Source organism: Bison bison, unplaced genomic scaffold (genome assembly GCF_000754665.1).
Source record: "Bison bison bison isolate TAMUID 2011002044 unplaced genomic scaffold, Bison_UMD1.0 scf7180017864471, whole genome shotgun sequence".
Lineage (NCBI taxonomy): Eukaryota > Metazoa > Chordata > Mammalia > Artiodactyla > Bovidae > Bison > Bison bison.
Window position 1 is genome coordinate 31679640 of NW_011495032.1, and position 27524 is coordinate 31707163.

Here is a 27524-nt window from a genome sequence, read left to right on the forward strand (position 1 = left end):
GGATGTAAGATGGGAAAAATAAAATCATCAACAGATTAACTGAACAAAACAAAACCACTATCCTGTAGGATCTGCACTCCGTCACTAAGAAGGTACTTCTAAAAGCCCTTAAAGTCAAGACTTGGCTAAAGATGATATAACGCCCATCCCTAGGTACAGGGGGCACTCACAGGACAGGCTGCTGGACTTCACTGTTTTAGGAAGACCCCTGGAGATGGGTTGGTCAGTTGGCATGTGGGGAGAGTAGTGTGGCACACAGAGTTAGCCCGCCCTAAGCCTCCCAAGATTTTTGTACTGTAATTATGGGAAGCCACATTTTTAAAAGATAATACATTAAAAAAATTGTTTCATATTGGAGTATGGTTGAGTAACAACGTTGTGTTGGTTTCATATGTACAGCAAAGTGATCCAGGTATACATTTTTAAAGCTGCAATAATTTTGTTTAAAAATGGTTGCATGTTCACTGGCCTACAGCAGTTTAAAAAACATTCTCAGAGTGTGAGGGTAAAACCCTACCTCTGAAGCAAACTTTTGTGTCTGCAAATACCAAAGGTGGCTGATGTGATCCTGGGGAGCTCAGGGGAACCCAAACAAGGCATTGGCAACCTTCACTTTTCCTTCGAAACAACTGTAATTAGAGCAGCTGGAATATTTGCCATCTCATTGGTTTATTTGCTTTTCTTTTAAAGCTTAGACTTTAGTCTTATTTTTATGTTGTTTTTTTTTTTTTTATAAATCAATCTCGCATGCCTTGATTATAGATGTCAAGTGGCTACTGGGAGCTTTAGGTAAAAGCCTTTCATGAGCACGCAGTGCTCGGTTCCCCTGACATCTGGCTCCAGCCCTGCTGTCCCTGTCTCTCTGTGCCCCTCCTCCTGTGTTGATTTCTGCCCTTCTCCTCCCTCCATTCCAACTGCCCTTAAGCCCTGTGGTGTCTATGTATTTACTTAAATCTTAGCCTCTTAAATAAAGCATAATAATAGCATACTCTTCTGAAAAGAGCAGAAAAGAGGGAGTTACATGGCCACTGACAGAATAATAGAAGAGGTGGAGAAAACATTTTAAAGGACTCCCCAGCAGAGGATCCGTTTCCTCCTTTGCCTCCTATTTATAGGAAGGCAGCCTCCCCCCTCCTTTCTTTGTTACTAGTAGCTCTAGGCCAAGTCTTCCCCTTTTGGTGACATCTTAATGCTCTGTCCTTGTGTGTTTTAATATTTCTAAGATTACTGTTGGGATATGTCTTGGATACACAAACACTGTTGTAGAATTTCCAAAACACCCAGGAATGCTAATATAATGGGTTCAGGTGAATTTCAGGACTAGCTTTTATTTTGATATATTTTCTCAGCAAATAAGTCATATTCTCACTTCATTAAGAAATCTTGGGTTTTTCAAATGGGTCATTACTGGCAATTTCTTTAGTAATAAAATGTTGGCTGCCACTGTTCAGAAAATAACTTGAGAAAAGGAGATATTTCAAATTAGCATTACAGAAGTGGGGAAGGGTGGGTGCTCACTGAGGCGCCACTGTGCTAATTAAATTCTCATGGGTTGCCTCTTGAACAATATGCAGCAGAAGATGAAGAACCTGAACCAGCTGGAGATCACTGTTAATTGTAAACTCCACCCCAAGACGCCAGTCAGTTAATGAAATCCCTCTGTTTTCAGAGCTTTTAGCTCTTTGGGCAAAAAGTAGATTTGCCAGAATTTCATTTTTCTGGTCAGATGACTGGAGAATAGCGTGTATTTTCTCTCTCTGGTGGAGCTTCTTTTAGAAAAGAGACATTTAGCAATGTATGTCTTTTCTAATGATCCAGCAGTCAAGAATGTCATCCTCAGAGAGTACAGGAGCTCAAGCAGTGAACATCATCGGTTGACCGAATTCTTATTTCTTTAGGCCACAGCTGGAATTTGAGTGCTCACAGTGACCCCCCAAAATAGCCTGGTGCTCTGTCACCCGGTTCAGCCAAATGCTTTCCTAGTGTGCTGCTGTAGGTTGACAGTTTGCTCCCAGCAGGTGAAATCGGGGCTGTTAGTGAATGAGATGCTTTCTTTATCGAGCACAATATTTCCCAAAGACATCCTGTGTCCTAAGAACTTACAAAAGGAATTTGGCAGCCAAGGGAAAAAGAGAAGAGTTGAAGCTAAGAAATTTCACATCAGCATGAACTTTGTACAAGCGAATAGGCAATATCTTCACACGTGTATGTGTGCTAAGTGATGAAGAAATAGTATCTGAAGGCTGACATTGACACATCACAGCTGTCAGTGCTCTTTTCTACAGATGATTTTATTTAATTCTTGCAGTAACTCTGTAAAAGAAATTGCATGGATAATCTCCATTTTACTGATGATAATACTGAGGATTCAGAAAGTCAAAAGGTCTGCCCAGTAGTCTGCAGCCAGTAGGTCATAGGTCAGGGTTGTAACACAGCTTCCATGTCCAAAATATGTGTTATTTTTATTTCAAAGATCTGATTTAACCAAGTTCTCATCAGAATGCTTAGGGAGATAAACTATTATCATCACTGCTATCATTTTTTTGTTTATTCATTCATTCAACGTTTACTAATCACCCATTTTCAAATCGGGAAAACAGTAAGCCAGGTAGAAAGGACTTTCCATTGCTTAGAACAGAGAAATTCATATACACAAAATTAAAGTATTTAATTTTTTGGAGTACATACCTCAATTTTTCATCTTCGGATGAATATTTATTAAGTACTTGCTTCTGGACAGGAAGTATAGTAGTACAAAAGAGAATATATGCAAAAGAAAATGGCCCCTGCCCACCTAGAGCTTACAGAGTAGTTGGGGTGGGATGGGGAGGATTTTAAACAAATAAATAGCACACAGTGCTGTTGATAGGCTAAGGAAATAGAAGTGGAAATTGCTAATACCTCTTGAGACAGTTTGATAATATGACAGCCTTACTTGAAGTGCTTTGTGTGTTCTTATATGGCTTAATATTTTTTGTCCTTCAGTTGCACTTGTTTTGATTTTTTTAAATATTCTGGGAAGAAAAAGAATCCATATATTTGATAGGAACCAATGACTTCTAGAACAATAGTGGCTCAGTGGCCTGGTGACTCAGTGGTAAAGAATCAACCTGAAATGCAGGAGATGAGGGTTCAATCCCTGGGTCGGAAAGATCCCCAAGAGAAGAACGTGGCAATCACTCCGGTATTCTTGCCTGGGAAATCCCATGAACAGAAGAGCCTGGTGGTCTACAGACCATGAGATCGCAAAAGAGCAGGACATGATTTAGCAACTAAACAACTTCTAGTATTGAAACAAAACAGAGAAAAGGGCGGCATGTGAATTTGTTTCCATTTCAATAAGCTGCAATTAACAACAGAAGGTGTGCATGCAGGCTAAGTTGCTTCAGTCATGTCCAACTCTGTGCAACCCTATAGACTGTAGCCACTATGCTCACTGTCCATGGGATTCTCCAGGCAAGAATACTGTAGTGGGTTGTCATGCCCTCCTCCAGGGGATCTTCCCAACCCAGGGATCAAACTCAAGTCTCTTATGTCTCCTGCATTGGGAGGCAGGTTCTTTACCACTAGTGACCCCTGGGATAGTTCATATGAATGCCAAATAAAAACAAGAACCAGGAACCAGTGGACAGAGACAATCTTGGAGGTGACTAGGGAGTGTTCTTAGAGAAGAGAGCTTCAGTTCAACAAGACGTTGCCAGACATAAAGGAAATACGGAAAGCGGGAGAGGGAGAGACAAGGAGGCAAGAAGAGGACTTCACAGAAGAAAGATATGAAGCTTGAATGAAAAGGGCATTTATTAGGTCTACAGAGTAACTAGTCTAAGATGTGAGGGCTTGTGGTGGTAGAAAATCGGAGATAAACTTGATAAAGTACAGTCACAGTATGCAAGTCCTTGCAGCCAGGCCAAGAAACTTAGATTTTGTCACATTGACAGAAGAATTTTGAACCTGAGAGGGAAATCATGAAGTGGCATCTGGCATAGTAAGTTTCATGGCAGCTTTGTTTCCTGTTTCTGTCCCCAGACCCTTCTCTTTACACCACAGGAACCCGTGCATCTGCATTAACTTAATCGAACATTTTTAAAATGGTTGATGTTTGTATAAAATTAGAAACAAACAGATGGCTTTCTGTCAAGCAGAGAAGCATTATTCAGATATATTCTGATTTCTGAGCAGAAAACAATAGTGAAGCACATCACGAAATGAAAACACTGATGTGGGTAGCCTCTTGATGCCCGAGGTTCTCTATATTCAGGGTCAATTCATATTAAGAAAACATTTTAAAAGATGAATATGTATATAACAAAATATATCCAATCAGAGTCAGCATTTGTTACTTTAGCAAAATAAGTTTTGAGCTGGTATCACTGAGCGTTATTTCTTGTCAACCCTTTTCAACAAGGAAGGAATCTAAAGATGGCCCTAAAATAGCCACCATGCCTTTTTCACTCTTGTGATGGAGAATTGTACTGCTCACCCAATCTCCATCTAACTTTCATGTTTCTCAACCCCTTGCATTTATCCAGAGCCCATGTGGTTGGTTTAGTCGGGAGGCTGTGAGAGGCAGTGATGAGTGTCATTTCCTTGTTGAAGCACTGAGGGGCCAGTGCACAACCTTCTAGATGTCTTCCTCTCCTGGTGCAGTAATCTCAGATGCCACAAGTTAGTTGAGCCACAAGAAGAACATACAGTTTGCTGGGTCATCACCATGGAGTGAGGTGGCCTGGAGAGTTACTCTGCTTACATCAGGATTTGCATGAATAGTTTATAAACCTTCATTCTCTAAAGACTCAGTGACTTAAACCTGACTTTTCTGACTAATCCAATCCTTTATCCTTCACCTATTTGTATCCTCTTTTTACTGCCCTGAACTATGTTGAGAGTCTTTGGACAAAACTGGCTAATTTCTATTAAGTCATCTTAATGCAGTCTGCTAGTCCTTGGAAATAGCCTGAAATAGCAGGTCTGGGGATTAAAAGGGAGAATTCTGTCTATCTTACCTGGATTCTCTCGTCAATTGGAGACTGTATGTTTTGAATAGGACTTATGTTAACTGTCCTTAGTTCTTTCAAGTGTACATTTTTAAGCATACTTCCTTTGCAAGAAACATAATGTTCTCCTAAAAGAACTTTGGCAGAAAAAGAAGATCCTTTCTCCGATCCGTTCAACTAGCAGTGAGTTTGGTTCACTGTGACTTTCAGTTACTCGTGGATAATCAGTGATAATGAACTGCTTCTAAACCTTTAGGGGATAGAAATGGTTGAGTAGCATGTTGAACTAAATGGTTTATGTTGGTAGCTACTCTCCATTTAAAGACTGCTGGGTTGTGGATATTTTCCCAGCGGTATTGGCCACTTAGTTGAAATCTTGTTATCCTGCACAAGTGCACTGAATTACATGAACTGTTCAAAATCTCAAAGCATATTGATAGAGGTAGAGAATGATGTTAATGTTAGTTTATTTGAGAGCTAACACTAGCTGATGAGGTTAAGCTTAGCCTGCAGAAACGCTTTTCAGGATTCCAGCAATCTCAAGCACCTCAGTGTTTAGGTTATCTGACAAAAGTCTGTCAAAACATGCAAAATAACCAAATGAAACTTAATGCTAGAATGTATTTCAAAGGTTAATGAAAAGTATACTCTGGTCTAGCAATCCAGGAAAGGTTTCATCATTATTTTATTGCTGAATGAAACGTGGGTTCTTGTATCATTGGGAAAAGCACACCTTGGCAATATTTTCTCCATGAGATTCTGAAGTCTACATCAATTTATCATTCTAATTTGAACCCTATACATGTCACATACCTTGCATATAAATATACCACACTAAATATGTATTATATGCAGCCTAAGTGTACTATCTGCACATCCTATTTATCTGGATAACCCACCTGATAAAAGCTGAATTGTTTATAGCTGAACAAGTGTTTGTCTTGGGTTCCTCCTTCAATGATACACTCGTCTTACTTTGTGAAGCCAGTGCGCATCCTGTTCTCTATCACATGACTTTGTCAGGTGTCAGTCATGATTCTCAACAGTGTTCAAATCCAGTTCTAAGCGGTTCTGGAAAGTGGCATAAGCAAACCTGATACAATCAGTGGAGCAACTGAGTAAATTTCAGTTTGTTCAAGAAGCTGAATATATTGAATAATAGATGTGCTAAGTAGTTTAAGTAAATTGCAGTTTTCCATAGATGAAATACCACTTTTCAGAGAAACCACTAAGCCTCTATGGTTGAACTTGTCCTTAACCAGAGTCGAAGACCTGAAACCAACTCTTGGGGTCTATCAAGTCTGAAAGGCTTGGCTACTTTCTAGCTGTATTATGCTGGGAAGGACATTTAAGCTCTCTGGGCCTCAGTTTTCTCATCTGTAAAATGAGGAGAATAAGAGTTGCCTACTTAGAGGGTGATGGAGAGGAATAAGTGAATTAATGTATATGAAGTGCTTGGAACATTGAATGTCTGGCAGATTAATAAATGCCATATAAGCATTTGCTAGGATTATTTTAGGGATGTTTCAGCCACTGTAGAAAATACTTAAACTATGGAAAATAATATTCTTAACAAAACTGTGCTAATTTAAACCTTTTGATATGGAATAAAAATGATCACCTCTAATTGCACTGTGTTAATTTAAAATAGCTGTTCAAGTTTATATGCCTTATGGAATAGGCCATAAGTTGCTTTTTAAAAATAATTCCCAAATGGCATTTATCTTTTCTCATAAAATAAAGCCTAGAAAAAAGATAGTCATTTTAATTTTCTAATAAACCAAAGAACTCCACAAAAATATGGATGATGGGTAAATGGGGCATTATTTTTATGATGAATGAATACTGGGTACGTTCAGCTTTCCAATAATCATCTCATGCTGTGGCAAATAATTCTCCAATTCCTGTGGAGTGAAATTAGCTTTTAAGTGTTTAAGGCTGGAATTTCTCTCATTCATATATAACTATTGAGTTAATTTTTGGAAAAAACCTTTAAAAGCCAAGAGATTGTTTTTCAATATTGTTTTTAGTGTTACTCAAATGACAAACATGTCCCTTGATAACAGATGTAAGCAAATATTTTCTCTGGAGGGCCATATAGTAATATTTAGGATGATATATAAATATACGAAGGACCACACAGTCTGTCACAACTGCTCTGCTCTGGCAGTGGAGCGTGAATGCACCCATAGACAACAAGGAAATGAATGGACATGGCTGTGTGCCCAAGACACTATATTAGGAAAAACAGGCAGCATCAGGATGGATCTGGTCTGTGGACCATAGTTAGTTGACCTCTGTTCTATAGAATTCCTATTTTTAATAGGCTAAAATATACATGCACACATATATAATTGTGTACTTGCACACGTATACATGTGTGCATGTTGATTTGAGAATCATAAAGATGAAACGAAAAAAAAATATGCACACTGAAGAATTTAAGGAAGGGCTTCCCTGGGGGTCCAGTGGTTGAGAGTCTGTCTGGTCGGGGAACTAGGATCCTGCATGCTGTAGAACGGCATGTTCTACATGCTGAAGGCCTGTGCACTTCAGCTGGGGAGCCCGCCAACCACTAGAGAGTCCATGCACCACAATGAAAGAGCCCACATGCCTTAGCTAAGACCATAAGCAGGCAAATAAATTGTTTTTTTAAGTTTAAAAAAAGAATGGAAGGAAAAGAAGGAATTTAAAGAAGAAATAAAGGGTGATACTTTATTTAGTATTCATTGATTAATTATGCAAAGACTCTTTCTGAACACGGTCCAGAGCTAGTTTACCATTTTAATTTTGTTCTGAAATCAACCTATGAGGTTTCATTTGCTTTTGATCAAAACTACCCTTTAAAATTCTTTAGTCTTGTTATTGTGTATAGAACTCTATGTAATAGAGTCTTGTTGTGTATAGAACTATATAGTAACATATATATATATACATATATATATATATATTCCAAATTTGAGAATCACTGAGCAAGACTGAAAAAAAAGGATAGCTGTGTACAGAGTTCTGGGTGGTTGAATATTTTTTTCCTAAAATATCTATCAAGTTATTTGAGGGAATGGAGAATTCTACTATATTTCTTCTTGCCTGCAGAAGTTTCTTCATTTTTAAAATGTTAAGCCTTTCTGTCTTTAATGTGCATTAATAGATTTGTTTTCTACTGTACATTGTATGTGAATTCCTGCAGGTTAAGTGACTTGTGTATGTAAAAGCACTTCATACAGGTCCTTACCTGGTCAATGTTTGTCACTTTTGCATCAGACCCCTGTCTGTTTATGTCCATAAACACATTTTTCTTTGAGGAATCACAGAGAAGAACTGAACGCCCTGTTCTATGTCTTTCCAAGTTTGCCCTTTCTTCTGGGTCTTTAAGAAGAGTTAATAGTTATCTGAGGGTTCCTTACTATTAGAGCAGCATCTTCCTAGAGAATGTGATGGGGTCTGTTTTACCAGGTGTGAAATCACATAAGCCTTGGTGAAGACACACAGAGATGCGTAGCTTTAATCACCTATTTTAAAATAGGTTTTCGTTTAGTCACTAAGTTGTGTCCAACTCTTTGTGACCCCATGGACTGCAGCACACCAGAATTCCCTGTCCTTTGCTATCTCCCAGACTTTGTTCAAACTCATGTCCATTGAGTTGGTGATGCTATCCATTTATCTCATCCTCTTCATCCCCTTCTCCTGCCCTCAATTTTTCCCAACATCAGGGTCTTTTGCAATGAGCCGGCTCTTCGCTCAGGTGGCCAAAGTTTTGGAACTTCACCTTCAGCATCAGTCCTTCCAGTGCATATTCAGGGTTGATTTCCTTCAGAATTGCTTGGTTTGATCTTTTTGCTGTCCAAGGGTCTCTCAGGAGTCTTCTCCAGCACTACAATTCAATTGTAAGAGCACAACTTAAAAATGGGTCTCGGTTCTGCCCCTTGCATTTAGTGGAATTCTAAGCAGAACTACTAATCCAGAATGACTTTTAGTATCCTGAAAGTCAAAATAAGTTTAGTACTCTAGAAAGGAAATGTAATTAGTTGATTAAAAAAAAAATTCCCTTCCAGCCTGGCTATAGAGAATCTATGCAGACTGGGCTAAAGGCCCAGTCCTTTAAGGCTTACTGGACATAATTAATAGTTTACCAGGATGAATATATTCTCTTGGGAGAGATTACAATTGCCTGTTATTTATTAGCTGAAAACAATTTAAACAATTTAAAATATTATTTATTATAATAAAATTTAATTATATTAAAATATTTAAAATATTATTCACTGGAGTGAAGCTAAAAAGTAAAAAAAAAGTCTGCAACAGTTAGCATTTTTACTTCTCTATTCGAAACACTCAGAAAAGGACCTTGCTCTTTGTAAATGCTCAGTGTATAACTATTAAGAACCATCATGAAATTCATCTCATAGTCTCATATTTACACAATATAAGAGTAAAGCCATGAGTTGAATTTGATATTGACCTACATAATATAATTGTAACACGTGGATCAGAGATTAAATTATCAATTTCATATTTTTTTTTTTTTTTACAGAAAGAAACCAGAACATATTATCAACCTTTGAGAACACAATATAACGAACTTTACCATTTTACCACTTCTTTGAACAGGTAAGACCCTAGCCTCTCTAAAGTAAAAGAGTTACACATAATTGTGAAAAATAACCACTTATTAACTGTATTTTTTAAAAAAATCTTTATTAAATAAATTTTAGTTCATTTTAATAAGGGAAAATATACATGCCTTTTATAGCTAATAGATTTAGATTATTAAAATGACCTTTTGTAATGTTTTGAATGCTTTCGTAGTAAAAGAACAAAAAAATATTTCTCTGAAATGAAGACTGAATTCAGCCTGTCTCTCCTGCTATGGTTAACAGAACCAATAGTGTTTTCTCAACGCTTACTATGTGCCAGGTGTGGTCCTATGTGACTTAGCCCATATTAACTAAATCTATAACAGCCCTGTGAGTAGCTATAAGGATGCTCACTTTGTAGATTGGGGCATGAGGCAGAGAGAAAGGAGGCAGGTAGTTGGAGAGATTCACTCAAGGTTGTATACTTGGGTCTGGGAGCAAGTCACTGGGAAAAGTATCAGCCCAGCCATTATTGTGAGGCTGGTTGTGATAGAAATGTCTAGTCATCAGATTCTCCTTTGTTTTGAGTTGGTTCTATCTGAATTTAAGGAAGAAAAATTACAATGCGTTTACCAAAAAGTCACGACAGACAAAATTTATTTGATGTTTGTACTTGTTACTTTACAATTGTTGTGTAAGTAAATGAAGGAACGTATATATTTTAGCTCTGTGCACAAGCAGAAAGAATATTTTGTTTGATTTCATATCTTTCTTTAGACTCAATTCCTATGATAAAAGCAGAATAATATTACTGAAAAAATAAAGATGAATGATTTCTTGTTATAGGAGATGAAAAATGCATTTTTATTAAATTTCTTGCTGTTGGAACTACTGAATATACAATCTTAAATTGGCCATAGCAATATGAATTTTACTGCTTTCATTATTTCTTTATTATTTTATTTTTAATCAAAAAAATCTACAAAAATTTCAGAGTGAAATATAGGAAATATTGGGGCTTCCCAGGTGGCACAGGGATAAAGACTCTGCCTGCCAATGCAGGAGGCACAAAGAGACATGAGTTCAATCCTTGTGTAGGAAAAGATTGCCTGGAGAAGGAAAGGGCAACCCAATCCCGTATTCTTGCCTGAAGAATCCCATAGACAGAAGAATCTGGTGGGTTATAGTCTGTGGAGTCACAAAAGAGCCAGACATGACTGTGTGGCTGAGCACAAACACACACACACCAGGAACTATTATGACAAATACCCAAGTATCAGCCCCATGAATTTGAAAACATGCTAGCATTCAGCTTTGTTGAAATCTTTTCTAAAGAAATAAACTTTTCCTTTCTTCCTAAAATGTGTCACAACCCTGAAGATGATATAGCCTTCCTGTGTTTAATGACTTCCTAACTTTAATGACATATGTATGAGATAATACTCCATAGGATCATTTACATTTTGACAGTTTACATAAATGGTGTCATACTGCAGATATTATTTGTACCTTGCCTTTACCCAGCACTGTATTTAGAGATTCATCCATGTTAATACATGAGGATCTCTGATTGACTCATTCTGTCACAAGGTTGACTCATTTGAATGTTTTAGTCATCTGGTGCTCAGTATTGTTATTTATTTCTAAATAACTTTCAGCATTTGGAAGATTTAATGCTAAAATGGCTTAAGTGTGGCTTTCAAAGCATCTCTTGAATTTTATAAGAGATCCAAATATCTTAATATGTGATATCATGCCAATTCTGTTTCTGTTTTATTTTTTTCCTATTAGAAAAACTTTTGGTTATGGGCTTCTTTTTTTTTTTGGCTCTGAGTAGCTTGCTCAGTAATGGTATTCATATTTTTTACTGCTTTTGCCATAATGCAATAATTGCAATCTGTTTTATTTCTCCATGGATGAAATACTGACTATTCCCAAATACAATATTTGGTAATATTTACAAGGGTAAATGTTACCTTTGAAATGTAAAAGATGCATAAAAGAATAAACACTCCTGTTTGGCCTATATTAATTGTTCATATTCCCTTCAAAAATCATGAGAGAAACTTTTAAAAAAGGATTTTTTTTCTTATTTTTCTCTATCACTACATTTAATTTTATAGTTCATTTAAGGTAAAAGAAATATCAATATATATACCAGTAAGATTTATAGACATTGAATATTTTATAATTTTTTAATTTTCTTTTTAAATTTATTTTTGATTGGAAGATAATTGCTTTACACTGTTGTGTTAGTTTCTGCTGAACAGCACTGTAAATCAACCATCCCCTCCCTTTTGAATCCCTCTCCAACCCCGACCCCATCCCACCCTTCTAGGAGTCACAGAGTACTGGATTGAGCTCCCTGTGTTATATAGCAACTTCCCATTATCTATCTGCTTTACATATGGTAATATATATGTTTCAATGCAACTCTCTCAATTCATCCCACCCTCTTATTCCCCCACTGTGTCAAGTAAACAACTCAATCAAAAAATGGGCAGAATACCTACACATTCTCCAAAGACATATAGATGACCAACAAACACATGAAACGATGTTCAACATCACCAATTATTAGAGAATCGCAAATCAAAACTACAATGAGGTATCACCTCACACTGGTCAGAATGACCATCATCAAAAAAATCTACGAACAATAAATGCTGGAGAGGGTGTGGAGAAAAGAGAGCCCACTTGCACTGTTCTGTTTCCTGAAGGGAATAAATCACTGCTCTGAGGGTTGGGAGAGAAAGAAGAGATAAACTAACCTTTGCTGGGCAAATATAAATACATGTAAGATTTGCTGTACAGCTTGGAGGTCACGAGTGCAATGCAATTTTGCAGATGGGAAATTGAGGCCCATATATTTCGGGAAACTTACTAAGATCATATAGTGGTTGCATAGCCTAGATTCAAATTCATCTGTCTCAGACTTCAAAGCTAAGCTGCCTACCAGAAAAAGAATGCGGGAAACATAACCTGTTTGATGAGTAAATAGCAGTTTCATTTATTCCACCAATGATATTAGGATAGTTTTTTGAACGTTGAGGGGACTGATGTGAGAAAAGTAAGGAAGGCACCATATCTGCCCAGAGAGAAAAACAGGATATTGATAATCACCTTCAGTGATCCCATAAAGGTGACTATTAGATATCTCTCTTTTGCTATGCTATCTTAACACTGTATAGGATAACAGGAGTGAAAATGCTTTGTAAATGTCAAAATCTTTGTAATCGTGTGCTAATATTACTGATTATTTTGTAAAATTTAGAATTGAATATTTCAAACTTAATACATGTAATTCTTAGTGTAAAGATTGATATATCTCTCTGACATTTAAGTCTTACTACTTCATTTAATATCAGCATCTTTTTGACACAAAAGCCCCATGTAAACATTTAGAGTACAGGCAATGGCAACCCACTCCAGTACTCTCGCCTGGAAAATCCCCTGGACGGAGGGGCCTGGTAAGCTGCAGTCCATGGGGTCGCTAAGAGTCGGACACGACTGAGCGACTTCACTTTCACTTTTCACTTTCCTGCATTGGAGAAGGAAATGGCAACCCTCTCCAGTGTTCTTGCCTTGAGAATACCAGGGACTGGGGAGCCTGGTGGGCTGCCGTCTCTGGGGTTGCACAGAGTTGGACACGACTGAAGTGACTTAGCAGCAAACAACCCTGACAGTTGCATTATTTCTGGACTCCACTACCTATTAGAGGCATAGTATTTAACCTAATTAAGCCTCATCACAGATGGTAACAGTGACAAGCTCATCTCTGTCCAGAATCTAACCATTTCTCATTGTCTTTACCTGTTTCGTTGGAATCCACTCTCTCTCACCTTAACTAATGCAATAGCCTCCTGTGCTCAATCTTGCTCTTGTATAATCTATTATTCACATAGTCTGATCTTTTATGAATCAATTGATTTGACTGTCTTGTTCAAAATTCACCATTGGCTGTGTTTAATAGTCAGAAGAAAACCCACACTCCTACTATGGCCAACAAGGTGCTGTATCAGCTGATATCTTCTACCTCCCTGACGTCATCGCCATATCCTCTCTATGTAATGTAATGTGATATTCTGACGTTGTGATATTCTGGGCTGTCTCTGGACTGGTGTCTCTGTCTTGGTGGACCCTCACTTTCTGAAGGACTAGAGAGGTATGCAAGGGTTACTTTGGAATACACACATTATCTTTTATGAATACAATGATGGTTGTTGCCCTTTTCAGGATTCTTTCAGTTTGCCCATCACTTCTGGAATGATGAGGAACTTTCCTGCCTCCTTTTGATGCATAATTTTATAGCATTTTGACAATATTGTATCCTACTGATATGTGATCTTGAATTTTAATTTATAGCATCAGAAAAACAGAGACAAATTAGCTAAGTGGAAGTGAGAAAACGATTTTAAAAGCAGAAAATATTTATTTTCGTATTCCATGTCATATTTTGTCTACCTAATAATATTAACATTTGCCACAGCCTGACATTTCTTTGATATTTCTATATCTTCAGAATAGATTTACACCTTTTCCTGAAATGTTGTTGGGTGAATTTTATCCTTTAAGACAATATTCTGTAAAAATAGTCTGATTTTTTTGTTTCATTTTTACAGTATTTCTTAGGAGCAGCACTTGATGAGTATTTACACTGTTGAGAACATTTGGCAAGAGAAAGACAAACAGTAGGACCACAATACCCCAACAGTTAAGGGAAAGCGAAAGAAGACCTGCTATTTTCACCATCCTTTCTGAAAACAAGTACCTTTGACTTGTGCTGACTACGAGTCAAATGTAGTCACAAGCTGAATGCTATCTCATCAGCATTTAGCTCTGGTCCATGGCACTCTGTGCAAGCAATTTTAAAGGCAGATTTAAGCATTCTAAAAGTAAATTGTATTGGTAAGTTAGAATATCAGATGTTCCCTGTATGAAAGCCTTTTCTAATCTCTACTATCAGCTGGCAGTTGTACCCAGACCCCAAACCATTCTGGCTGTAATTGAGTAAGAATCTATTCCAGGGGTGAGGTTTTGAAGAGGGATGTCTCTTGGTTAACTCGAGACAGAAACAGGGAGATTTGCCCACATACTCTGGCACGAGTTAAAATAACAATAACAGTCCTCCTACTCAACAGCCTGAGTCATAAGCACATTCTACTGAGTTCTCTGCAATTCTGAGCAGATTGTTTGGGCTGCAATTCTGTAGGCAGAGGTGGGAACCACCTGCTGCAAAAAGGCTATAGTTCTTGTTCAGAGGATGCTGTTATTAAGTCTGGCCTTTTCACAGTTTGGCCAGATGGAGATAGGAAGAGACAAAATTTTGGTTCTGATGAGCACTTTTTCTAATGCTCAGAATAAAAGCAATGGTCCTTTTAAAACATTTAAAACATTTAGTCCTTTCATTTGGCCATGACTACAAGTTCCTTAATAAGGGAGGCTTACTGTGGGAATTCTTAAAAGATGGTTGCCTTCAGAAAATTCTGTAGACCTATTGCAGTAGCCTTTCTCAGTCAATTGGGGAAGGAGTGAAAGCCAATAAGAAATCTAATTTTTGCTTAAGCAGAAGAGGGAAAATTCTTTTCTGATCACTGAAGTGCTTTATAATGCAAGTGCTGAACACTAACCCCTTCAGCACGGGCCTCCAGTGGGAAAGATTGAGGGCAGGAGGAGAAGAGGGCAACAAAGGGTGAGATGGTTGGGTGGCATCACTGCCTCGATGGGTATGAGTTTGAGCAAACTCTGGGAGATAGTGAAGGACAGAGAAGCCTGGTGTGCTGCAGTCCGTGGGGTCACAAAGAGTCAGAAAACTGAGCAACTGAGCAACAGCAACATTTATCTGAACCTTTGATGAGTTTCCATCTTCCTGACTCTTACATAATCTGGTTTTTCACCATGAAGCTTTTTCATATATATCAGATCATTTCTCTCCCCTTCTTAAAAGTTTTCTATAATATAAAGTTTCAAGCTCAGTAAGACTCTTCAAAACAGGACTCTAAGTAGCCCCTTTTGGACAGCCAACAATCCCTCTCTTTCTTTCCTTCATTCTAACCATAGCAGACTACTTATTGCTTCTTCAGCTTCAATTGTTTCTCTTTGTATACCATGTTTGTCTCATATTGCTTATTGCCTTTGTTATTTCTACCTAAATATTCATTTTCCCCTTGATTGACTTATAAAAGCCTGTGTCTTTTCAATTCAAATGTCATTCCTTCTATGAAGCTTTTTTCTCCAGCCTTAAAGGTAGTATTAATTGTGCCTTTTCAGAGAAGAAGCACTTTCATAGCCCTTTAATTGTATCTAGACTACAAAATAATCATCTTGCTGTATAATTATTTTCATCTGTCTTTTTCCTCAGTTCTGTATAATCGTCAAAGGCAAATGTTTGTCTGTTATATTTGTGCCTCCAGAACCATGTTATTAGATTTGAAACAAACTAATATTTAATACATTTTTGTTAATAGCTAATAATAACAATAAATTATTAATAAATAATAACTGAAGGAGTGAATAGGTGATATATAAGTGAGGAGTTAAAGAGGTAAAAAACAAATGAGCTATAAGTCAAGGTAGCAGATTTACAAAACAGGTTTTATGATTGTGGTTGTTTTTTAATTGTCATTTCTTTTGTGTGTGTGTGTGATTGTTATGGATAGAAAAAAAAAGTATGTTTATAGTCAGAAGGAAGGAAGAAGCTGACACTGTGATTCCGCAAGATAATATTTAAGGAGATGTTGAGGGAGAATGAAGAGGGACTGTGGAGACAGGAAGTAGACCAGATGTACAGTCTTCTGTCTGCTACCATCTCAAGAAGGGCAGTGCTTTCACTTTGTCCTTGGCGAATATCAGACTGTCCTAAGATTCTCTGAAAATAGTTGCAAGTGTTTTCTCCACCTTAGCCACAAGGCAGGCATTAGAATAGGACCAACTTGATGGCTGGGCTCTTTGCTCCATCCATACCAGAAAAAGAGAGGGGCGTGAAGAAGGTAATATAGGTGGAGCAGCAGGAAATATTCTTGCCTCAAGCTGACTCTTCCTTCTCCCATTCCAGCACCCATGACCTGTCCTAGCTGCTGTTGGGATCTGTTGTACAGGCAGCAGATAGAGGATGGTTACTGAAATTTGTTTCTTTTAACCCTGTTACTTCTATTAGTCTCCTCCTTTTTTTTTTCTAATCTCATTATATATTTCTTCCAATTTTTCTCTAAGTACATTAGTCAGGATTGGCTAATTGCTAAAAAAAAAAAAAAAAAAAACTAGTGTCAAAATTGTGTTACAACTTTATTTATTGTTCATTTAACAGTCCTGGCTGAGTGTTTGAATTTGGAGGATGTCTTTCTTCTTCATAGTCAGCCCGGCATCCAGACTCCTTTTATTTATAGCTTTACTTTGTTATTGTCTCCATTAAGCTGGTAGAAGGGAAAATACCACAGAGGAGCACATGGAAGTGTATATGAGCAAAACCTAGAGATAGACAAATGACTGCTCACATTTCATTGGTTACAGCTGGGTCATGTGGCCACATTTAAGTGCAAGGGAGATTGGTAAATGTAATCCTACTGTGTGCAATCCTAGGGAAAAAGAAAAGAGATTTTGATAAACTGCCAGTAGTCTCCAAAGGAAAATCTGTCTATGGAATTAATATATTTGAACAGTTAGATCAAATATTTCAAGCCCTGGCAAGAATAGATGCTATTTATATGTAGAGATAAAACTATGAATCACAATTTCAGTATCATGTTAAAATAGTAAATGTAAATACATCAGTTTATCAAAATTAATTCTTACAGGAGTACACAAATGAGATATTTTAAAAAGCCCTCCTTATAGAAATGAATGTTGTGTCCAAAAGGATAATGACTCAAAAAGCATAGTGCCTGATACTACTATTGGTTTTCTTCAATAGCTGCTTGCTAAAAGTATCAAATGATTAATTTATAGATGTAAGAAGCATCTTTGTAGGACAGGGCTTCCCTTGTGGCTCAGCTGGTAAAGAATCTACCTGCAATGTGGGAGACCTGGGTTTGATCCCTGGGTTGGGAAGATGCCCTAGAGAAAGGAACAGCTACCCACTCCAGTATTCTGGCCTCGAGAATTCCATGGACTGTGAAGTCTATGGGGTCACAAAGAGTTGGACATGACTGAGCGACTTTCACTTCACTTGTAAAACAAAATTAATTGTATTCTGGTAAATTTCTAAAATGCATTATAAAAAGACATGAATTGAGATAGTCAAATAAAAACTCATTTTGAACTGAAAAAAAGGTGTCCTTTTCAAGAAAAAATAAGTAAAGGTATAATATTGAGGAATATTTCCACTTTTGCAAAAATTTTTAAAGAGTTTTGATATTTGAATGAACTTACAAGTAGTATAGGCCCCATATTATGTTTTTCACTTGTTTTATCAGTACTGTTTATTTGGAGAGTAGTAAATATTGTCATTTATATGGAGGGTAGTCATGCATCTGATTATTTTATGGGACTGGAATATGGTGTCATAGTATTGTATAAAAATCATTCAGTTTTGTAGAATATTTAGCTAATATTTAGCTCATTATCTGCTAATAATTCTATCACAAAGTTTCAGGTTCCTGTGACTGTGGAACACTTGTGTTTTCATGTACATACTGCGTTGTAGTAAGTGTATGATGGCTGATTTCCTTGAAGGTTAAAACTCCTTTTCGCTTTGAGAATTGGTAGCAATTTAACCAAGTTCTCATGGCATCAGAGAACATTTTAAAATGAAGATACCTTAATAAAAATAGCTCTTCCTACAAGAAAAACTAATGTGTAAGAAGAATGAAAAGTGATCAGCAGGAATCCATCTTGGCTGAACCTGCAGGCTGGTCCCTTCTGAGTGATCCCTTCTGAGTGTCTCTGTCAGATCTTTCTTTCTGAGCGGTATAGTGCTTTACTTAAACATGCTGATTTCTTATGATTGATTTGTTGACTCTTTTTCTTTTCTCACCCACCTTTCCATACATACACACTTTTTTTAAATGAATGTCAAAGATTCCAGTTGTACCGTGTGCTCAGCAATTACTACAGAAGGCAGTAATTTGATTCTGAGACAGTTGTAGTCTCTGTGAGAGAAATTTAGAATTCACTAAAGCAAATACTTTAGTGAGGGGGCGCCAAAGCTTGACTCATTTAAAACCATTGTGAGCCAAGCTCTAGGAGAGATCCGGTAGTAATCAATCTTGAATGAAGAGCAAAGGGCCAAAACGATCAAAAAGACGTTTTTTCCAAGACAGACCACTGTGATACTAGAAAGTTCTTGCTATTGGGAAGCAGCATGTAAGCCTTTTTGTTTGGGGTTTATGTATTCCTTTTTGTTTACAACTTGAGTGGGTCTTGCCTTTGAAGCCTAAGAATTCTAAAGGAAGCTTTGTTTTAAAAGGAAGAGAAATTGCAAAGCAGAGTAATTTAAGATAATGTAACATAATATACATGCACACTCAAATATAATATACAGACATTTACCAACTGTGGATCATTTAAATATACACTACAGCAGGATTGTTTGAATGAAACATGAGACCAGGGAAATTTTTCAATGAAGCTATGTAGGGAAGTAACATACTGATGTATAATTTTTATATAATTTTCTCATTGCAGAGCTGAGTAACTATATTATGTAATTTAATTAAATCCCCTTTGTTTGTTTTTGCTTTTGTTTTCTTTAGTTTAGGAAACAGAGCCAAAAATATATTGCTGCAGTCTATATCAAAGAGTGTTCTGCCTGTTTTCCTCTAGTAGTTTTGTAGTGTCTGGTCTTTAAGTCTTTAATCCATTTGGAGTTTATTTCTGTGTATGGTGTTAGAGAATGTTCTAATTTCATTTGTCTTACTTGTAGCTGTTCAGTTTGACCAGCACTACTTATTAAAGAGGCTTTTTTCCTCCATTGTATATTGTTGCCTTCGTTGTCATAGATTAATCAGGTGGGTTTATTTCTGGGCTTTCTGTTCTGTTCCATTGATCTGTGTCTGTTTTTTGCCAGTATCATGCTGTTTTGATTACTATAGTCTGAAATCAGGGAGTGTGATTCCTCCAGCTCTGTTGTTCTTTCTCAAGATTATTTTGGTTATTTGGGGTCTTATGTGTTTCCAAACAAATTTTAAAACTCTTTTTTCTAGTTCTGTGAAAAATGGCCTTGGTATTCTAATTAGGGATTTTACTGAATCTGTAGATTACCTTGGGTACTATAATTATTTTAACAGTATTTATTCTTCCAACCCAAGAACATGGTGTATCTTTCCATTTGAAATATTTGTACATAGATACTACATTGAAAATCTTCCTAATTCTTATTTTTCAAAAGAGTTTAAATCGTGGCAGGTCTCTGTTGCTGCTGTTGTTTCTGGTGTCTGAAATCTGCTTATCCTATTGGCACCCTGTGATCAGAGCTGCCATCCCCTCTCAGATGATGACTACAGTAGTCTTCTACTTGCCTCTCTGTTTCCCCTCTTTTCCCTGTTGTGGTCTGCCTTCCACACAGCAGCCATAAGGTATTTAAAAAGTTCTTACCACCCTCCTCAAAATTCTGCAAAGGCTTCTCATCATACATTTTCTCCAGCTTTTTTGAAACATAATCGACATTTTACATGTAAATTTAAAGTATTCAATATGATTTGATACATTTACGTATTGCAAAATGATTACCACCAGAGCATTAACTATCACCTCCATCACCCCATATAATTGTCTGTTAGTCACTCAGTCGTATCCAACTCTTTGTGACCCCATGTACTGTAGCTTGCCAGGCTCCTCTGTCCATGAAATTCTCCAGGCAAGAATACTGGAGTGAGTTTCCATTTCCTCCTTCAGGGGATCTTCCCTACCCAGGAATCAAACCCCGTCTCCTGCACTGTAGGCAGATTCTTTACTGTCTGAGCCACCAGGGAATCATTTATTTTTTATGGTGGGAATGTTTAAGATCTACTCTGTTAGCAACTTTTAATGTATACGGTATACAGTATTTGGATCCCCAGATGTTATTGGTCTTATAACTGAAAGTTTGTACCCTTTGATCAATATTTCCCCATTTCTCCCTCTTAGAAATAAATCCAAACTCTTGACCCAGGTTCTGCAGGATCTTACACAACCTGGCTCCGCTTAGTTCTTATAGCACTCTTCCTGCATCTTACTCCAAGTCAGCCTCAAACATAAGAAGTTAATTCACATCTCAAAGCCTCTGTATTTACAGCACCACCTCTTTCCTGGAGCATCCTTGTCTGATTCTTTAAATAGCTAGCATCCTCCATGTTATTTAAGTCTCTGCTCCAAACTCATCTCCTCAGAGATGTTTCTCTGACCACCTTACAGAAAATAGTGGTTTCCTCTTGCCCTGTTATCTTCTCATTTAAAATTTTATATTAAATATGTGACATGTGAGGTTAAATAATTTAATATAAATTAATATTTAGTTCATATTAAGTTTAATATTTTAACTAGGTATTTGGTTACTGTATGATTACCTTATTAAAATGTAACTTTCATGAGGGTGGGAATTTTGCATGACCTATGGGGCACTGACTAACTTAATTTTGTCTCAGAATAAACATCTTATATCCTTTCCCCATCTCCAATCCCACTACTACTACTTTAATTCAAACTCCTATATGCCCTCTCATTGATTATCACATTATGACCAACTATCTGCTTTTCCTGATTCTGATCATAATCTTCTATAACCCTTCCTATGGTTTATTTTATCATTCACTATCAGTTTAAAGTTTCTCAGTGGGGTACCATAATGATAAAATTTGTACTACACAGCCTGACAGGATCTTCATCATCTGGAGCCTTGCTGGGCATTCTGAAGCAGCCTTAATGTTTTCCAGCATGTTTCCAGTTCTGTTCTACCCCTACATCATATTACTGCTGATTTTGTGCTTAGAATTATGCCACTATCCACTATGAATGCCCTTGAAGATTGAAAGCACATTTTGCCATTATGAAGTCTCCCATGACTTTTTTATTTCATAGGAACTGCCATAGAATCCCTGTTTATCTCTATTAAGGCATTTATCATATTATCACTTAAATACACGTTGACACGTTGATTTCTCTCAGTACCTTCTGAAGACCAAAAGCTGAGTCTTGCTGTTGTTGTTGTTCAGTTGCTAAGTCGTGTCTGACTCTTTGAGACCCCATGGAGTATAGCTTGCCAGGCTCTTCTGTCCACTGTCTCCCAGGTTTTGCTCATTCATGTCCGTTGAGTCGGTGATGCTATTTAACCATCTCATGCTCTGCCGCCCTCTGAGTCTTGCTAGTATTTGCATATCCTCAGCATCTAGAACCAAGCCTGTGACATAATAGATGTTCAGTACATATTGATAAATTTTACCAGAAAAGAACATTTTCTAACCTGATATGTCTCTTTTCTGTTCATGATTAAGGCACTGTATCACTTTTTTTTTTTCTTTTAGTTAAGAATGAGTGAGACAGTCTCTTTTCTTATTTATAAGTTCTTCCTGTAAAGACTTTTATTTTGTTCTAAGAAACACAGGAGGATTTCATGAACTTTATTTTGAACAAAAATCTATTGTATTGAGGGCTTCTGAGGTGATGCTAGTGGTAAAGATTATCTACCTGCCAATGCAGATGACATAAAGAGATGTAGGTTTGATCTCTGGGTTGGGAAGATCCCCCGGATGAGGGCATAGCAATCCACTCCAGTATTCTCGCCTAGAGAATCCCTTGGACAGAGAAGCCTAGCAGGCTATAATCCATAGCAATTCAAAGAGTCAGATACGACTTAAGCAACTTAGCACACATGTACAACCTTTAAAAAGAAGATAATGTAGGGAATCCATATGCTTGCTTCTTGCTGAGAAGCCATTTCTTAATCTATAGATTTACTTTTGATACCCAAGTTCTTCAACATGGAATTGAAGAGAATTTCAAAAATGTTTTAGAGATTGTGGTGCCAGAGACAGGAAGATTTTCCAGATTTGTCTGTTGCTTCTGTAAGTATACTAAGGTGAATTCTTGGATATATAGATTAGAAATATAAAAGTCAAAGAGCGCCAACCTAAAGCTCAGACACTACTGCTGTGTTCCTTTTGCCTCAATTCATTTGGAATCCCAGAAAGATGAGGTCCAGTCCACACTGGCCCTTTCTTTCTTTCCTTTTTGAAAGCATTATTACCAGCAACGCTTCTAACCTTCCCAGAGATTTATCATCGGCCTTATCTGTCATCTTCTCTCCCCTTTTCTAATGCCATTAAAAAAGCATAAAATTCCTATCCTTTTCAATGCAGTGGTTATATATAGTATCAAAACTATATTGGGTTTAATAAAAAGTAAGCACTGCTCAAAGAATATATTTTAAAAATTAATATGCTTCCTCAAAATTTGTGTGACTGTCATAGAAATGTATTTCACTAAAAATTAATTTAACATTTTTTACATTACAAATCATGGTCTATTTGCTCTTGACCAGGTCCCATCTGCCTTAATTGCCTATGATGGGTCTATTTTTATATCAAGATATTTTTGCCTATTAGTGCAGCATACAATTTTGCCACATCAGTGCCTATATATGCATTAAGACTTCTACATGTAAGACTGGAATATTTGTCTTTGTAGACAAATTATTGTGACTGTTTCTTTACTTGAATTTTTTTCAGCTCAGTTTTTAATCATCTCGTAAACACAGACTTATTACATATATTTCAGGCCTGGAGGATTTAGCAAATTTATGCCACATCATATTCCAGAAGGTTAGCAGAATACAAGTGACAAGCCATAAAAGTTAAACTGATTTCTAGAATTCACTCCAGGGTGCACAAAGATATGTCAGCTCAGAGAGAGAAATCAAAGCAGTGTATGAGGACTGACTGACCCAGTTGGATCAGACATGAGTTGTGAAGGAATTCCAAATGATAAGGGTTTCTTGAGCTTTTTTTTTTTTTGGTCCAACTCAACTGATGGAGTGAACAAGGATACTTGCAACTTAACTCAGAATTCTCCTGAGTCACAATTACAGATACACAGTACAACATGGCACACAGCCTGCTCCAAATCCAAAAAGAAAGAAAATGGGAAAAAGTTGTTCTGCTTTGTATGACTCATACTTTACTTTTATGTGACTCATATTTTACCTTTCCCTGGAAGAAAACTAGCATTTATTATAATTAACTAGATTTTGGACTCTCCCTGGATGCTGTAGTTTAGTATATTTAAAAATGAAAGTTATACAAATATTTTGCATCTATCCATTTTTCTTTTCAAATATATATGACTCAGATCTATATTCATGTAGCACCAATAGTGGCCTCTATCATTGCATTAACTGTGTTACCTTATAACATATATATTTCGAATACATCTGACCTCTTCGGTATAGTGTAAGCTGTTTGCGGCCAGAATCCATAATTTAATCATCATTATATTCTTAGTGTCTAACAGAATTCTTGGTGTGAACCTAATGTTTAACAAATGTTACTGAATTAGATTCTAGAAAGCGTAATAAGTAAACTGATAATTGATAGCAATCTGAAAATTAAACGGGAGCTCAATACATGCTTTGTTAAAGGAATTTATTAATAGTGCCTCTTAAGGAAAAGTGCAGATCTTCAGTCTATTCAGGCTCTCTTTTCTCAGTATTCTCCATTTCTTTGCTTCCATGTCTCATCAGATGAATCCAGATCTAACTAGGCCCATATGTCTTTGTAATCCACTGTCACGTTTCAAATGACAAAAAAAGTGAATAAAGAAAACTTTAAAAGTGGCGTCAAAAGAACCTCATGAGGTTCACACTGAACAAAAACAAAGCAAAGGAAAAAAAAAAAAGAATTCCATCCTTTTTTTTCAATGTTCATCAAAAATCAAGCAAAATATTTCCTAACACTGTATGGTCTAATGAAAGAGCACTCTTCAGAGCATGGTATATAACTGAACTTAACAAATCTGAACTTCAGTTACAAACCAGACTCAAGAAAAAATAAATTGCCTGTCAGAATAGTATAAAGCATGATGCTTCTCACAACAAACAGATGGCTGGTAAGGTTTGTAAATAGGTAGATAATAGATAGGTAGCTAGATAGATAAGATAGATAAAATAGAGAAACTTTATAAGCAGTCTGGTAAAAAGAAGACAGTTAGGTTTTGTTTTAAATGATTACATTTTTGAACATGGAATCTACCCTCTCATTTCAATACTAATCTCATCACCACAGTCCAGATCTAGATGCTCCTTTTTTAAAGTGACTTTCTCTAAGAGTTGCTTCCACATTTAATCATGCATCCTTCCAATTCACTTTTAATACCATTGCTGGATCAATCGTTCTAAAAAATAAACTTGATTATGTCACATGTCACATCTTTTGTTGGAGCCCTCTGGCTTTCAGGAGGAGTCTAAGCATGGCTTACTATGCTTCTTAATTTTTCTATCCTCGCCTGCCTGTCAGCCTCCTTTCCCCATGTCCCACTTAACCTCTGGACCACAGTGAACAATCTTCTGCTTTACATGTGTTCCTCATTCATTCATGTAGTAAACACTTATTATCAAACCTACTCTGTGCCACACACTATATTAGGTGTTGGTAGTGGGAATATGAAATGCTCTCCCTCCAAGAGCTCACAGCTCCTTGATGAAGACAGTATGGGGAGGAACATCTAACACAGGGTGAAAACTGGACTTTGAGAGGCCAGAAGAATGCTCATTATGGGTGTCTTCCTGGAAGGTGTTGCCTGCTGCTGCTGCTAAGTCGCCTCAGTCGTGTCCAACTCTGTGAGACCCCATAGACGGCAGCCCACCAGGCTCCCCCGTCCCTGGGATTCTCCAGGCAAGAACACTGGAATGGGTTGCCATTTCCTTCTCCAGTGCAGGAAAGTGAAAGTGAAGTCGCTCAGTCGTGTCCGACTCTTAGCGACCCCGTGGACTGCAACCCACCAGGCTCCTCCATCCATGGGATTTTCCAGGCAAGAGTGCTGGAGTGGGGTGCCATTGCCTTCTCCGGGAAGGTGTTGCCTAGCCCAAGTCAAAAATAACGTAGTTTGCAATTGTGATCATCCAGGCTCTATCTTCCTAGAAAACGTCCCTCCTTTCTTTGGCTAACTTGTCCTTTAAACTCAACTCAATGTTCCCTCCCCCGGGAAGTTTTGATTAACTTCCCAGTGTGGTAAGAACTGTCCATGTGCCTCCACAGATTCTTGTCTTTATCTGCATCACAGCATGACTTTTTCTTGTTGGTTTGCCTGTGAGCTCCTTCTGCATACGGGCTTTATGTTTTTTCTTGTATCCCTAGTGCATTCCCTATGACACAAAGAGCCTTTCTTTTAATGTTTGTTTAATGTTAATTTCTCAAAAAATTAACTGGCTAATGAATTAAGATCTGTAATCTCAGTCGGAAAACATTTTAGAAGTCATATAGGCCAACATCCCCTTGAGTCTATCATGTTCATGACAGGATAGGCATTCAGCTTGTGCTTCAGCACATCCATTGACAAAGAGTGCATTATGTTCGAAGATGTGCAGAAAACAAATGCTGTGACTGAGTATCCTAGAAGCCATATACGCTTAGTGTATTTAGGACAAGACTGTAATCAGAACATGTTCAGAGGCAGAGCTTCAGTCACATAGCTTGTGTTTGCAGAGGAGGAGTTGTTCATCAAAAGATAAAGAGACTGAGCAGATCAGACAAAGAGGCAGAAAAGAGCACAGTGGCATCTTGCTTATAATTTCGCAGGACTTCATCCTTCCTTCTATCTTAAATAGCTAAAAGGAGATCCCATTTATGGAACACCATCAAGTATTTACTTTTTAAATAAATCCTTAACTTCCAAGTCTCCACCATTTTTTTTCATGACTTCCATTTTCTTTTACAACTTTTGGGGTTTTAGGGGGGTTATTCTAGCATCTTATTTTGTGATATATAGCACAGCCTCCAGGTTTACCTGGGTCATGGCCCTGCTCCCACCTCCTTTAAAGAAATCTCTGAAGCATACTGTCCTCGAGTACTAATTGCTGTACTTGTAGCACCTTTAATGCGCAACCAGTGCCTTCCCTGTAAGGTGGTCCTCAGGTGTCTAGAACTAAAGGATCTTCATTTAGTAATGGTGCCAGTAAATACTTATGACAATCTGGAATTCTACAGAACAGTCCTTAGATTTGCACCCAAAGGAGATTTACAGTGTGTTATTATGTGACACTGGACAGAGTCTTACAGGTCTGGAATCAGATTTCAAGCAGAAAAAGTTGAAAACAAAATTGTTATTTGTCAAATTCCAAGTGACAATTTGCCTCTTAAACTTTTATCCTAGTACTTAAATTTATGTCTAAGGAAGATTTTATTAAACTTACTGTGACTGAATTTCTCTTTATATGGTAAAAGAAAATTACTGATGTAGGGGTCAAAATTTATCTGTTCAGTGACCTGATGCTTATGAAAGTAATGCTCAGATTTTGTTCATGTCTAAGTTTGAACACCTAGTAAATGAGAAAGCCAGCATTCAATCCTGATTTTCTGATTAGAAATCTATTACTTATCTCACTGTATCTCTAGTATGTAGGTCCTTAGTTAGATATCATCAGTAGAAGCTGAAGCTTCAGAGCTTTAATTTAAATACTATTTAATTTAAAATTTAATTTAAATACTATTCATTTCTGATATGTATATTTATTGGTTCTTTGGCATCTGGTCCCATCACTTCATGGGAAATAGATGGGGCAACAGTGGAAACAGTGTCAGACTTTATTTTTGGGGGCTCCAAAATCACTGCAGATGGTGACTGCAGCCATGAAATTAAAAGACGCTTACTCCTTGGAAGGAAAGTTATGACCAACCTAGATAGCATATTCAAAAGCAGAGACATTACTTTGCCAACAAAGGTTTGTCTAGTCAAGGCTATGGTTTTTCCAGTGGTCATGTATGGATGTGAGAGTTGGACTGTGAAGAAAGCTGAGCTCCGAAGAATTGATGCTGTTGAACTGTGGTGTTGG

The 27524-nt window shown here is 37.2% G+C and overlaps 1 protein-coding gene across 4 annotated transcripts in view; it reads left to right on the forward strand.

Annotated features, from left to right (window-relative positions):
* The window catches only part of MAP2 (microtubule-associated protein 2), a 297885-nt gene that overhangs the window by 186300 nt on the left and 84061 nt on the right, over positions 1-27524 (forward strand). For all 4 annotated transcript variants that reach the window (XM_010861091.1, XM_010861093.1, XM_010861094.1 and 1 more), the window contains exon 4: positions 9529-9605. The gene's annotated coding sequence lies outside the window, so the exon portion shown is untranslated. The remainder of the gene's footprint in view (positions 1-9528; positions 9606-27524) is intronic.